This window comes from Musca domestica, unplaced genomic scaffold (genome assembly GCF_030504385.1).
Source record: "Musca domestica strain aabys unplaced genomic scaffold, Musca_domestica.polishedcontigs.V.1.1 10, whole genome shotgun sequence".
NCBI lineage: Eukaryota > Metazoa > Arthropoda > Insecta > Diptera > Muscidae > Musca > Musca domestica.
The window spans coordinates 206,415-222,738 of record NW_026712115.1 but is presented as its reverse complement, the minus strand read 5'-3'; the positions used below and the strand labels follow the sequence as shown (position 1 = coordinate 222,738).

Genomic DNA, 16,324 nt, shown 5'->3' with positions numbered 1-16,324 from the left:
ATTTGTGGTCTGCTCCAGAACTGTAAGAATACGATAACTGATTTTCCCTTTATAATATCGAAAAAATTGCAAAACTAGTAGATTCTTGTATGTACTGGAAGGGATCATTGGTATTTTAAAGATTTAACAGAATTTTTAATGTATTTTATTTTTTATTAAATTATCTAATTCGTTCCAAATGGTCGAGGGTATTCAAAGTTCGGCCCGGCCTTACTTACTGCTTTTTACTTGTTTTCTTTACACTTAGTTTTAGTAAACACTAATTAAAAAAATTTTAATAAAGCCAGACGCTGAAAATTACGCTTTAGTCATTAAAACAAGACATTATAGTTTTAAGCATTTTTTTCGTGTTAAAAAAACAAAGACTCAATAAATTCAAATTTATGAATGAATTTGAATTGAATTACTTGTTTTCTTTTAGTGCCCTTATTTTGTCGAGACATATACACATTTTGTGTATGTGTGTGTTGTTTTGAATAAAAAACACAATAATTGCAAATTATTTCAAATTCGGTTGCAAAATAAATGGATATTTTCGAATTTGGGATAAAACTGTATTGTCCCACTATTGTAGATTCAATCTTGTAGAATAACCTCAAAATGCCATTCTTGTTTCGCGAGTTTTCACCAATATAAGAATTTTGTAAAAAAATTAAAAGTAAACAAAACCATATGAATATTAAAAAGTATATTTGACACTATAAGACTCCAGCACAGAGTTGCATTTTTCTAGTTTCTTTCAAGTTGAGCAACCTTTCATGGTCATTATGTTATGAATTGGTATAATGGCATTCCTTTGCAAATATGATATATATGAGTTTCAACATAATTACGTTTTTTAACATTTTTAAACATCTTATTTACAATTTTAAATAATTCATAGACAATGTTCCTTTCATAATTTTGATTTCTAATTTTCGTTTATCCCATCGGCTTCGCTGATGCGAGTGCCTTTTACATCAACATTAACTGGCCAAAGCCAGAGGCTTAACATACGTCGCCGTTATTTTGAATGCTTGATGACGTCTTAAAAATCAATAACAATAAGGGTTGTTCACAGGTGTAGATATTGATCAGGGTAGAAGAATACAGGTGGATGCATCAACACTTCTGAACATTGTTGATACGTCAACATTTTTAAAAATAAATAATAAATAAATAAAGTCAAAAATAAATATATTTTTATAATACTTCTTATATGACATCAATCGGAGGTTTTTATGATATGTATTTTCAAGAATTGTTACAAATATGACAAATTTTTCATTCAAAATTTTTAATTTCAAAATTGGTTTGACAGTTCGTTGTTCCAGCAGCTGTGTCGAGGCGACTATCTTCTACCATGGATATTAGTTACACATACCATGTCGCTTACACATGATGAATTGTTGTAAATCAGAGTTGCATGGAAACTCCATTTACATATAATCGATGTTAGATTTAAAATAGCTGTTTATTAACTTTTTAAGGATAAAATAAAGTACATTAGATATTTAAATCTCTTTGCGCATATTTCTATTACCATTTCGTATGATTACATATATTGTTAATTATTCTATATTGTTATAATATCTAAATTTTTCTTTGATTTGATTAATATTCGGCCATAATATCAAAGAGTTAAATAATGGGAAATCCAGGAGCAAATTTAATGAACTTATATTTAGTCCGTTCCAGAACTTTAAGAATGTAAAAGTTTTTACTACGATAACCGATTTTCCCAATAACTAGTATATTCTTTCAGGTTCTGGAAAAGTACAATTATGTAAAAGCTAAGCGGACTAAGATTCGACAATAAATATAAGGAAAGTAACGCTCATGGTACAATTACCAATATAATCTCAAGCAATCATATGATTCCATTTTTTTATATCATGTTCCTTCATTGTCAAGTTCATATATTGGAATTCTTCCTTAAATAAGGGCGTACAACTAACAAGAAGTTTACCCTTGTTTCCGATCAAACATTTTGTCATTTTCACTACCTTTAGAGGGTATAAAAGTCAAGGAGAAATATAATCTAAAATAGAAAACTAAAATATTAGCCTCATAAGCATGGTCGAATTTTTCGAAATTATTCCTTTGACAACATTTCATTGTCAAAATTTGCATTTATAAATCCATTGCATATACAAAAATTAAATGGAAACCTATTTTCTATGCAGTGAAATTTGACAAGATAGATTACAGAAAATGTACAGATGGATATGCTTATTTTAAATGACTTTATGAAAACGTAAACAAAAATTTTGAAAGTATGTACGTATTTCAATCACAATAATATTAATTTTCCTTTGTGCTTACGCGACCTGTTTATGGGACTTTGGTACAATTAGAATGATCCAATTGGATTTTCGCTCCGTTTCATTACCCACCAGAAAATTTAACTTTTTATTGGTCACCCTGTTTTGCTAATTGCACACAACTCAATCGATAACTTTTCTGGCTCTCCCTGTTCTCTCCCGCTCATTTCAAAACACCTCAGCTATCGATAAATGTTTGTGCATGTGTGAAGCCTACTGTCATTTGCCGAATGTCCTTTTTACGGTCTTTTCATTTCCTTATTATAGAATTATAAGCTGCAGTACAAAAATTGTTAAGAATAATTGTTTAATTAATGAAAAAAAATTGTTAAAAAAAGTATATTAAAAATACTTAAAATAAAATCTGTTATCTATTGTTATAAAACATAAAAAATATGAAGGAAATTAACATATAAATGTGTGAGTGTAAATTTACAAAAATATAGCAAAGAATTAAAGAAAATCAAAAGAAAGTGTAAAAAAGGAAATAAGAAGCACTGAGGAAGAGTTAGAAAGAGAAAACAAAAATCATGTAATGAGGAGGGATTTAATCAAGGAAGAACGTCCTACCTATGTAGGTGGAAAACGTATGTATGTGTATGCGAATTTTTGTTATGCCAAAGAAAACAAACATTCATTATTCCCAGAGAACTTTCCAAGAATAATTCAAAGGGAATTTCTCTTATACATTGGTTATTATGTAGAAATTTATTGAGTGTGTGCGTGGGGGAAAGAGTGTGTGTATCATAAGTTTTTATATTAAGGCTTGCTGCCTGACCATCACTATTAACCTACAAACTGCTGTGATATTATTATGTTCAGATATAGGCATGTGTGCGTGCCTTCATGTGTGTTGACTTGCTCCCATTTACAACAACATGCTGTTTATAGACAAGCATGTAATAATATAGTGCTATATTCCTATATGTGTACAAGACTCCTACTTTTGTTTGTAGGTGTCTGTAAATTTAAAATTAGGTTAGCAGTGAGAGTGTTACAAAATATGCCGCATGTTGGAACCTGAAAAGGTACATAATTATGGAATATTTTTTTCGGAAACAGCAAAATGTCTGCTTTACTTTACCTGTTCTTACAAGGACGTTAATTTCACAGACTTTCTTATAGTGGATTTACAGTTTATAGGTTATACGCAAACCCAATGATATCAAATTTGCCAATTCCATTACATATACAGCGTGAGATGAAAAATTGCAACCAACTTCAGACTGCTGTCATTTCTAAGTCATTCGTCCGACAGCTGTTAAAATTATTCCAGAGACAGCTCATTATATTGTTTACATGCGTACAAAAACATTTTGGGAAGAATTTTCCATCGTTATCGTTAGAGCACTCCAGCATTTAAATCTGAATAAATCTTTTGTATCTCGTACAATCGCTCGTTACCTTAATACTGGTAGCGTAGCTCGACGTCAAGGAAGAATACAGCAACATCAGCAGAAATGGTTCGAAATATAAAAAGCGACTTGATCGAAATCTGCGTCGCAGTGGCCGAAAAATGGGTCGTGAGCTGAACATATCGCAATATTCCATTCGGGAAATATTGAAAAATGAGCTCGGGGTAAAGCCATTGAAATTCCAAAAAGTGCAAGAATTTACACCGCAACAGGAAGAAAATAGGCTCAAAAGAGTAAAGAGTTGCATCGCTTGGCCGAAAGTGGTGAACTGTCGAATTTGGTTTTCTCCGATGAGAAAACATTCGTTGTTCAGCAGTTTGTAAACAAACAAAATGATCGTGTTCAATTGCCAAATAGTTCAGTCGAAAATGTGCACCTTTGGTTGGCCACAAGAACTCAAGCGCCGGCCATGGTGATGGTGTGGGCCGCCATAACAGCCGATGGTCGCTCTCCTCTCTATTAATCCACCTGGCATCAGAATATATGCCGAATATTGTCGCGAAAATATTCTGGAGGGTGTATTAAAGCTTTGGACACGCAAACATTTTAGCCGCAGACCTTGGACGTTCCAACAGGACTCAGCACCATCGCGCTCAGCACGCGCCACCCAAGAATGGTTACAAAATGAGGTTTCTCGCTTCATTTCCAGCGCACAATAGCCAAAGAATTACATAAAACTAAAATTATTTTGGAAAATCTTCTAAATCTTACAACCGCATATATAAACATTTCCACCTTTTTCCACTTGTTATACTCTCGTTTTACATGGACGAAGTAGCATAACCATGTAAGTTGGTTTTGTCTGTTACAACAAAACCCCCTTCGTCTTCATTTTTATACCCTCCACCATAGTATGGTGGGTATATTAAGTTTGTCATTCCGTTTGTAACACCTCGAAATATAGATTTTAGACCCTACAAAGCATATATATTCTTGACCAGCCTAAAATTCTATGCCGATTTAGCGATGTCCGTCCGCCTGTTGAAATAACTCAAGCTTATGAACGAAGTGAAGTAGATTGATAAAATTTTACTCAAATATATATTATGTCTGAGGGAATTTTGGTATTGAAAATGGGCCATGTAGGCCCACGTTTTGGTATAGCCCCCATATAACGGTACTTCCCCATATTCGGTATTTTAATGATTTTAGCCATATTATTCGTCGGAATTGTTTCAAGTTGCCTATGCAGGTCCATGTTGTCTTAACAGCTACATTCGGTATTTTTTACTTTTTTTATCAGACTAGGGTAAGTGTACCAGTAGTCGGCACTTTTAGGATTTTCGCGTTTTTAATCGCTCACCATTCTGAGTGCAACTTTTCAATTATTACAAAGTTAGTTTATTCAGATTCGAAATTTTGTATAGTTTTTGCAATAATAAATAAAGTTTTAATAACTTTTTATTAAATTTCATAAATTTGTAGTTTTATTAAAACAATGCTTTTTTGCCAGTAGTCGGCACCACTTGCCAATTGGCGGTATGACATGTTCCAACAGTCGGCAATTAAAATTTTTTGTAAGAATAATTAATAATAATAAATTAATTCATTAAAATATAATATTTTTGTTTAGTTAAACTGATTCCACGTCTTTATTGTACTTTTCTTAAGAATATGGATTGTTGAGGACCTTTACAGACAAAAATTTAATTTTTATTAGAATAAATCATCTTTTCTTAGCGAAATTGTACACAAAGATAGCTGGCAATAAATTTGAAGTAAACAAAATACATTTAGTTATAATAGTTTCATTTATTTGGGCTTAAAAATAAAAAGTGCCGACTACTGGGACATGCCGAACTTATTCGATCATTACTCCTTAAAATACAACTCTCATTCAAGACATGTATAAACCCGGTTCACACAGTATATTTTATTCTGGACAAACTCATTAGGAAACCTGGCCAAATATCAAATTGTACCGACACTATTGAGTCCTATCGACATATCTCCAGTTACATAATCAAATTTTGTTCCCACATTCATAATACACTTGCCGAAATCGACTACCACGGGTGGTAAAACCAAGAACTTTCATGTCGGATAAACTGAGGTTACTCCAGAAGATTCTTGCAGGTTCGGCAACAGATGAAGTTTAGTGGTTTACTAGCAAACAGGAGCATAATTCAAAGTGTAAACAGGGCTCACAAATAACTACTTCTGCAACTTTTTTTAAACGTAAAAAGCGATTTAAAGTTTACCTTTTTCTCGTGTTAACATCGTTTGTGAGGGTTTACTTGAGGTAAAATTAAAAGGTTAACGTGTAACGGAGCTGACGAGTGGGTTCGGTATGGCGAGGCCCAATAAGTAAAGGCTTATTAAATTATTTGCTGGCTGTAAAATAGAAGTTAAGTTGGCTGCGAGTGAAATTTGCTGCATTCACACACCACACGGTCATATTCACAGTGTCGTCTCCAACGCCAGGTTAGTACAACAAACGACCAGAGTTTGCGTGTATGAAAGAATCTTCAACTTTTGCAACTTTTCAATATCAAATTGCATTACTGTGACACAAAAAGTAAAATATACCTTATACAGTGTAAAGAACAAATTTTGACATTTAGTCTGATTCGTAAAACCTGCTGGAACACCTTGTAATTGTGCTATGCTCCGATAACTAATATATGAACACAGTGTCTTTTTTAAGACTAGATCCCAGTTCCTGAATTTTGAGTATTATTTCTTTATTGAAAAATTGCCTTGTTGTATCATCCATCCAAGTTAAACTTCCAAATTTCCCAATCAATAAATGAATGAATGGATGGGTGCATCCGTGTCGTTATGCATTTTTATTGCAATTGCAATCATTGCCCTGAGAGTTCTTCTTCATATTCGCCTTTTACAATGTAACCATAATGAAGTATATTTGTGTGTGTGTGTGTGTGTGTGTTTGGGTTTGCAACTCGTTTGCGTTGTTGTTGCTTTTGTTTTTGTTCTCGTTTAGTTTAAGAAAATTCTTTGTGGGTTTTGTAAGTTGCTGAAAATGTCTCACTACTACTCTCGGTACTCACTAACCATAAACAAGCAACAACAACACAAACTATTACACCCCAACATACTCAATGCACTCCACTTATGGGTCTCTATGGCTTGTGTGTGTGCATGGGGCGAGGGAGGTAATAGTGTTGTAGAAGAAAAAACGATTGTAAACGAATCAACCAAGCCCGACAGACGACACGAAACGACTCTTGTTTGGTTGGTTTAGATCACTTGAGATTTTTGGCCTAAATCTGTAGGCCTTGAGAAAACGCAACAAAAAAATAATACAAAAAAGAAAAAACAAAAACAAGCAAGCACACTATGAATGAGGGAAATACCTGCAGCAAAGCAGCTCTGTTGACGTTGAATTAATAACGTTGGCGTTCGACGTCGCTGTTGTGTTTCGGCTGGTGGTGTGGGGAGAATATGAGAAATAGTATAATAAGCATTCGTTCACACAAACAACAACTATGTTTAACCATCATCTCCATCACTCACATTTGGAGTATGCCATTCATGTTGCTGGCGTTCTTGTTGTTGCTGGACAATTATTGCTGGGTTGTTGAAGGTGGGCCGCTGCTGCCACCACCACCGCCGACAACGATCTGATGTGCATGGAGAATCCCCAAAGTCGGGCATTTCGAATGTTGTTGTTGTTCGAGCGTTGCTGCCAGAGATTTGCTGGTTTGTTTTGCTTTTGAGACCAGCAAACACCACTGGCCCCATTGACAGTCATTTCAGTATGTTTTTGTTTTGCGACCATTGCGGATGCGGATGAATTTGTTGACGACAACGACAGGCGAACGACCACACACACTCCGAGCATCAGAAGTCGGCTTCTTCATGGACGTTTATATTTTACGTTAATTTTGTTTCGGTTTTTTTATTTTTTAAAATAAAAATATATACATATATTTCTCTGGATGTTTGTTAAACGGTTCCGTTGTGGTTACAGTGTCAAGAAAAAAAAAAATACAATCAGCTAACCAAGAAACCAAAGCGCAGCAAAATAGAAACATTGCGGTACGGTAGATGTTTGGTGTGTGCGCTCGCCCGTTGATGCTTTCAATGCGTTTCTGGGCTTACAAAGAAACGCGTCATTTTACGCTTTTTCCCACTTCTGATCGTTGGACCTACAATATTGTTCTTTCGCAGCATCAACATCATCGTGGTCGGTAAAAACGGTCGATCATTTTAAAAGTATTGCCTGTGCAATCCGGGTTGGTACATCGTCTTCCACACGATCTCACAAGAAAAAATGCAATACTTTTCATTGTTGTCGTTATTAAAAGGTCGAATTGAAAAATCTATGAAATAAGAAAACACATTACAATAAAATTAAAAAGAACAATCCGCATCCAAAAGTTATAAAAAGTGCAATTGCCAAAAAATTTCGTTTGTAATTTGAAAGCGAAAAACCCTCGGTTACAGGATCACTAAAACTGCAACAAAATTGGATCATACTCAACGATAAACGATTCCCCAGTTCTAAAAGTTCTTCAAAAAGTGAGTCAAAAATTTCCAAAATGCCCCGACAAATTAAAAAAGAACTGTCCCAATTTCTAATATCAAAAAAAAAAAAAAAAAAAAAACTCACTCCCCCTACAAAGAATTAAAACACCTTTACCCTGTGCTGCTTCTTCTCGTTTATATTGTTTTTGTTATTATTTTATTACAAACTGAAAAGTGTTCTAAACGAAACGGCAGAAAACTAAAACAAATGACCCAAATAATTTTTAGAACAACAAATAAATCAAGAATACGACAACCCGTTGTGTTGTTGTAAGCTAAAAGTAAAAAAAAAAAAAACGAAAATAAAAGTGGGAGACTAAATGCTTTATCTTTTAGCGTTTCTTTGTAAGTGTGCAGTAAAAATGTCCACCAGCTATTTGTATCGTGTAAATAATTGTCCACAACCACACACCTGCAGTTTATGGCTGGATGGTGGTGACAGTGATTTTTATGCAGCCCTTCTCACACAGCCTACTCATACATGGGCAAATTTAAATAAAATTTTTTGGGATATCAAATTGTCACAAATTTTGACTGTTTGGCCTTTTTGCGCTACCATCGGTGATGCAATCTCTAATGATTGCATATGTGACAGAGTTGCCACATAGTTAAGGTTGGTTGGTGTGTGTGAGGTGTGTGCGTGGGGACTCGGTAGCCAACAACTGTCAATCGGTTGTCAAACCATCTGTGGGAGTTTACTGCGGCAGGTGTTGGATTTGATTTTGAAAAACTGAATGAATTAATGTCAAACGATGTTTGACATTAAGATGACAGTACATATGTGATGTTACAGTAGGAAAGGTTAATAAGGTTTACGTTCACCAAATCAAAAAAGAAAACCTTGTGACAATTCCGATTAAATGTTAACTATCAAAATTGATGTGTGGCCAGACCACTTAATGGATATGGCAAACGTAATAACTATATTGTCTTGTGTGAACCGTGCTAATGTTTATGACGTTTATAAATGAAGCGACATGTAATTTAACAAATAAAAAATGAAGAAAGCTGTAAAATACTATTCTTTTCAAAAATGTTTAATATAATACTCTAATTTTTAATCTTAAAAATATTTAAGGAATAGTAAACCCAGTGGATTTAAATTGCGTTAAACATACGTCAATTAAATCCTCTTGAAGGCTTTTAACCCGGTGTACGTGTAAACATACTGTGTACGTAATTTCGCAGATAACTGCGTTAACAGGATAAAAGATCTTACAACTCTTGTGGATAGACGAGTTCTCGTTTTAAAGTTCATGGAAAAATCTACTTATTAACTACTTTTCACAGCAAATGGTTAAATATGTTTCCACAGAAAACTTGCACGGATAAAATAGTTTCCATAAAAAATTTATTGGATATGCTTTTTTTATAAAAAAAAAACATGCATGGATAAGCGTATTATCGTGGAAAAGCATGTATTAACGTATTATCATGCTTGGGTAAGCGAGTTTTTCTAAAAAACATTTTCATAGAAAACTTGCCGGGATAAGCGAGTTTTCATAGACAACTTGTTAGGATGAACGAGTTTTCATAGACAACTTGTTAGGATAAACGAGTTTTCATAGAAAACTTGCCGGGATAAGTGAGTTTTCATTGAAACTTGCCGGGATAAGGGAGTTTTCCTAAAAAACTTGCCGGGATAAGTGAGTTTTCCTAAAAAACTTGCCGGGATAAGTGCGTTTTCATTATTACTTGCCGAGATAAGTGAGTTTTTATAGAAAACTTGCCGGGATAAGCGAGTTTTCCTAAAAATCTTGCCGGGATAAGCGAGTTTTCATTGAAATCATGCCGGGATAAGTGATTTTTCATAGAAAATTTTCTTGGATGAGCGAGTTTTCATGGAAAACTTGCTTGGATAAGGGAGTTTTCATGGAAAACTTGCTTGGATAAGGGTGTTTTCATCGAAAACTTGCTTGCTCATACTAATTTTTTATTGAAAACATTCCGAGAGATAGAGATAGATTTTTTTAGTAAATAAACTCTTAAAATTAGACTGGTTTCGTATAATTAGACAAGACATACATTTTTTAAAGATTTCGCTTGATGTTGTATTTACAATTTCCAAAATCTTGCTCGACAGTCATATCCGAAGGTATTCTCATAAATTTCATGACGAAGTTTCCCTTTGATCGCAACAATGTTGATCGATGTGATCCCAATTTGTGTCCCCTTTTTTCTGTCTCAGTTAAGCTTTCACTTCTCAGAACATTTTTGTTCATTCGCTCGTTCGTTCTTTTGTTTTGCCATCATCATTTCAAAAGAATGCCAAGTGGCAGCACCAACACCAGCAATTGCAACCACCCTGTCATCTAATATCCGCTGATCTTCTCATCGTGCATTTCCCTTCGATTGCATTTGTCACAGTTTTTGTTTTTATATTTTTGTTGGTTTCTGACAAATTTGCCATGGCCTCCTCTCTGTTTAGATTTTCGCTGTTCTGTATTACCCTGCAATGTTCTGCGCCTCCTCCCCCGTCCGAGGTAAATGTCTGTCCCCTCCCCATCAATCTCCTACGAATTGCGAAATCCCAGCTTTATATCAAGTAAGAAACAAAAAACTGGGTTACTTGTATTGTATAAGCTCACTTACCTTGTGGGCCGTTTCGTTCAGTTCAGGTTGTTGTTGGTGGTGGTGGTACTTGCCAGCCAGCCAACCAACAAGCTTACTGAAATAAAAATCAAAGAAGACAACAGCAGCAGCAGCAACATCAGCCACAACAACACTAAAACACCAATATAAAGAGCTTTAATGATTTCATTTGCAGGTGGCTGGCTGGCTGGCTGACTGTGTCAGCTGGTGAACACCATGTGTCTGTCTGTGTAAAAATGTTTTGGATTTCTGTGTCTGCATGGTTGGTTGGGTAAATAGTCTGTCGGTTGGTCGGTCGGCTCGACTTGGCTTACTTGCAACTTGGTTTCATTCTACTTCTTTGACTTGGTGATTTCATATTCGGTCGTTGTAACTATTTTTTATGGTTTTCTTAAGATACATTCTCATGTTTTCCAAAGTCACTTTTTGCGTTACATTTATCCAAAATAGCGAAACAAGACAAAGGTGTGAACGCAAAGGCCAAAAGAGAATTGTGGGCCTTTTTATTTTAGTAGCCATTTGTTGGTTATAGAATGTTTATTCTCCGACTGAACTATACACTCGTTCTTCCCGTATTGGTGATATATTTAGTAAATCAATCACTTTCAGAAGCCTTGACATCATTGTGATCTCTGAGACTGCATTTTTAGGTCGTTTTGGACGTGTCAAACCAATAATCCTCAAAAACTCGGTGATGGCGCCAAAACTGAGGCTCTTAGTGAATGAATCACTAGAAATTACTTTATAAATATCTGTCACATAATGTGCTTTAAGATTTATCAGCTGTGCTCGTTTACTATTCATAAATTTGGCGCCCAACTAATTGTATTTTTCGTTATATTTCTTTTTTACGATCCCTTAATTTGGCGCCCAACTAATCAGATTTGTTTGTTATTTTTTATTATTGTCCTTCGAATGCCTAGTAATGTCAGCATCTTTAAAGCAGTTGTTTTGCATTTATATGTAAAATTCCCTAAAGCTGAGCATACATACAAAATACAACAACGGTGTAACAAAAACTAAAAGGCAGGAGTACTATCTGCTCGATTTTGAACAAATTTTATTCCACTCAAAAACCATGAAAATATGGACACTCATATTCCAGCGACATCGAAAATTTCAGTGCGCCCAATTTTTTTTTCTACTCTCAGGAGCGCGCTCGCTTGAATTTGCGTGGGTTGTACTCTTTAAAATACTTCGAGCGAATTTTTCAAAGGTCTTCCCCAAAAGCTTGGCAATGGTATCAAAAGTGGGCCTCGTTGGGGATCAAATTACTTTTTAAGTTTCTATCATATCATGCGCTTTCGGTGAAATTTGAAATAAAAATTGTTGTGCATTTTTGGTCATCCACTGGCAAAGAATCAATCGAGGCAATCAATGCAATCTACACAGACTTCAGTGAGGCATTCGATAAAGTTAATCATAAACTACAGGGTGAGATAAAAAAACTGCCACACAGTCAAATGGAATAATTTGCATTTTTTAAATCTTATTGAATGAAAGCAAAAAAATTTCGGAAATAGCATCAAATTTTAAAATAAGTTTAGTTTTGTTCGAATTTGTCACCTTTGACACGAATTATGGTCTTCAAACGGCCAATGAAACCGTCACACACTGCCCGAATATTGGTCTGCGGAATTTTGGCCCATTCCCGGCGAAGCGTGTGCTTGAGGTTATCGACACTTTGGTATTTTTTAGTGCCAACCTTGTATTCCAAAATACTCCAGACACAATAGTCCAACGGATTGGTATCCGGAAGTTTCGGTGGCTATTGTGCGCGACTCACACCATCACTATGTCCGGCGTTTGAGTTCTGGTGGCCAACCGAAGGTGCACTCCAGACACAATAGTCCAACGGATTGGTATCCGGAAATTTTGGTGGCCATTGTGCTCTACCCACTCCATCACTATGTCTGGCCTTTGAGTTCTGGTGGCCAACCGAAGGTGCACATTTTCGGCTGGCAAGTAAACTTGTTGTTTACAAACTGCTGGATGTTTGTAAATGTTTTCTCATCGGAGAAAACCAAATTCGGCTGTTTTCCACTTTCGGCCAAGCGAAGCAACTGTTTAGCTCTTTTGAGTCTATTTTCTTTCTGTTCCGGTGTAAATTCTTGCACTTTACCCCGAGCCCGGGGTAAATATTCCACTGCCGAATGGAATATTGCGATATGGTCAGTAGGCCAGTGGGTCGCGGATTTCGATCAAGTCGCTTCTTTACTTTTCGAACCCTTTTTGCTGATGTTGCTGTTTTCTTCCGTCCACTTCCTTGATGTCGGGCTACGCTACCAGTATCACGGTAACGAGCTTTGGTACGAGACACAAAAAATGTATTCACATTTAAATGCTGGAGTGCTCTAACGATAGCCACTTGTGGTTTTCCAGCCAAACATAAAGAAATCAACTATCACGCTTGAATTCCATCACGAATAACTTTTTCCTGGAAAATTCTCACCAAAATGCTTTTGTACGCTTGTAAACAATATAATGAGCTGTCACTGGAATAATTTTAACAGCTGTCGGGCAAGTGGCTTAGAAATGACAGCAGTCTGAATTTGGTTGCAGTTTTTACATCTCATCCTGTATTACGATTAAAACTTTATTTATAATGTCATTATGGGTGATATGTCACCCGGCTTTCTTGTTAGCAACATCAACTCCAATGTTCCTCAACGTACCACCTGCCACTATGTACCACTAGCAATTCAATTTCCAGAATTAGCTGGAGAATATCATTTGCATGATAATCATTTTTCTATAATGTCAAAAGATTTTAATGAATTTTGAAATTTTGCTGATTTTGCAATCGATCTTAATACTGTAAAAAGTAAAATAACAACGTTTGGAGATTCTCAATTTTATGCATAAAATGTCATAGTCTGTAAGGAAACAATGCAATACATTGTCGCCCAATTTGTCGTTCTCAGCATCTTTTTAACTAACCTTTAACATTTATGGAAAAAATTACCCAAGGATTTTAGGGATCGATCGCTGCAAATTACATTCTACATTTCTATCGGGCTATAAGAGTGATTTCACCAAAAAATAGAGGTACTTTTTTGCATCTTCTAAAGTGACACGCAACAGAATGAATTTTTTGTAATATTTATTTCTTAGACCGATATTTTATTTATGCCAGCCTTTTAATTTTAACCAGCTTTCGATCAAACGCATTATTTAACCCAATTCTGGCAAGGCCCTTTATTTCCAAACCCCTAATCATGGTGTCCAACAGTTCGATTGCAACCAAAACAAAGTTGTTTCTGTGCTAAAGTAAAACCTCTACGAACAAGCACTTGTGTAGCTAAAATTAATCACGACGACCACCAACACTGGGATAAGTAGGCTAACTGTTACAGTAGTTGTGGTAGCTGTTGTAGAAGTGGTAGAGGTATTACAAAATTGTGACACCAAAATAACTAATAAGGAAGGTTAACCACACTCCAATTATTGTCATTGTGATACCCCATAAACATTTCTTGTTGGTCGCCCTTCAGGTCAAGATGAAATTCTTCATCAATGATTAGGGTTGTTCGACGCACATCTATCTCATTTGCATGATTACAATAACTTGGGTCAAACCTTTTCTTCTCGCTAGTGGGGATGTGAAGCAAACCGGTTGGAAGCTGTTGGCTGTGTCAATCATTGATCTGCTCAAAATTGGGGAACACCCTTGGATTAGTAAAAAAACTACAACAATAAAAACTCCGATTTGCATCACTCATCGCCGTTCGCTCAGTTCTCAGTTTTGTTTCTTTCTGTTTACACCTACAGTTTTGCACAAAGTAGGTTATTTGAAGGAGCGATACCGAATTGCGTTGGCTTGGCATTGATTTAATTATTTTCGATAAAAGAGTTATTAGTTTGATGATAATTTTGGGACTGAAAACTTCAACAAATGAACGGTAATCGGTTTAGTATCAATGTTTTAGGAGCCTATTCAAATGAGTTTCGCTAAGAACAGATTTTAACACAACCTTTTTTAATAGATATAAAGATGAAGGACTCATTTAGATGCTTCTTAGATAAATGACTATCGTTGAGATCTTCTGGAAAAACTGTTGGCTTTTATTGTAAATCAACAAAAGAATTTAGGGTTACCGAGTTCGAATTCAGCCCATAATTGCATCTAATAAATTATGCGAGAAGAAACCCTTAAGATGAGAATACATAAAACGCTTTTTTGACTGGCTTAAGTCACCTTTATGCGATAAGGTTTTCGTCCTACAGCCCTGCATATTTACAGTGACCGTTTTATTTATTCAAATCTTATTATTAGCATAGGTTAAGTGGCTTAAACCTAACTATTCTATAATTAAATATGCGTTTATACAACGTCTACATTATATTAAGAAATCGTGTCACAACATAAGTTTAGATTTAGCACGAATTGTGGCCTTCAAACGGCCAATGAAACCATCACACGCTGCCCGAATGTTGCTCTGCGGATTTTGACCGAAGAACTTGAGGTGATCGACACTTTGGTATTTTTTAGTGCCAACCTTGCTTCCCAAAATACTCCAGACATAATAGTCCAACGGATTTGTATCCGAAGATTTTGGTGGCCATTGTGCGCTGGAAATGAAGCGAGGAACCTCATTTTGTAACCATTCTTGGGTGGCGCGTGCTGAGTGCGATGGTGATGACTCCTGTTGGAATGGCCGAGGACTGCGGCCAAAATGTTTGCGTGTCCAAGGCTTTAATACACCCTCCAGAATATTTTCGCCATAATTTTCGGCATTTATTCTGATGCTACGGTCGATTAATAGGAGCGGAGAGTGACCATCGGCTGTTATGGCGGCCCACACTATCACCATGGCCGTCGCTTGAGTTCTGGGGGCCAACCGAAGGTGCACATTTTCAGCTGACCTCTTTGGCAAGTAAACACGATAATTTTGTTTGTTTACAAACTGCTGGACAACAAATGTTTTCTCATCGGAGAAAACCAAATTCGGCAGTTCACTACTTTCGGCCAAGTGAAGCAACTCTTTAGCTCTTTTGAGTCTATTTTCTTTCTATTGCGGTGTAAGTTCTTGCACTTTTTGGAGTCTCAATGACTTTACCCGAGCTCATTTTTCAATATTTGCCGAATGAAATATTGCGATATGTTGAGCTCACGAGCCATTTTTCGGACACTGCGACGCGGGTTTTGATCAAGTCGCTTCTTTACTTTTCGAACTATTTCTGCTAACGTTGCTGTTTTTTTCCGTCCACTTTCTTGACGTTGGGCTACACTACCAGAATCACGGCAACGAGCGATGGTACGAGACACAAACGATATATTCACATTTAAATACTGGAGTGCTCTAACGATAGCCACTTGTGGTTTTCCAGCCAACTATAAAGAAATCGCACTATCACGCTTGAATTCCATCACGAATAAAGCTGGGAATACATAAAGCGCTTATTTGGCTGGCTTCTTCGGAAATAAACAAAGGAGCCTAGGGCCAAAATCGAACTAGGTCAACCTAAAACTCCTTTGTTCAAAGACATAGAAGTATAAAGATGGGACAAGACAGAGTCAAA

At 35.9% G+C, this 16,324-nt stretch overlaps 1 protein-coding gene across 2 annotated transcripts in view; it reads left to right on the top strand.

The window, feature by feature from the left end:
* The first annotated feature begins 7,020 nt into the window (after positions 1–7,020).
* The window catches only part of LOC101897463 (DNA-binding protein Ikaros), a 58,159-nt gene continuing 48,855 nt past the window's right edge, over positions 7,021–16,324 (top strand). The window contains exon 1 of one of the 2 annotated variants that reach the window (XM_020036663.2): positions 7,021–8,203. The gene's annotated coding sequence lies outside the window, so the exon portion shown is untranslated. The remainder of the gene's footprint in view (positions 8,204–16,324) is intronic. The other variant, XM_020036666.2, reaches the window with a different exon arrangement.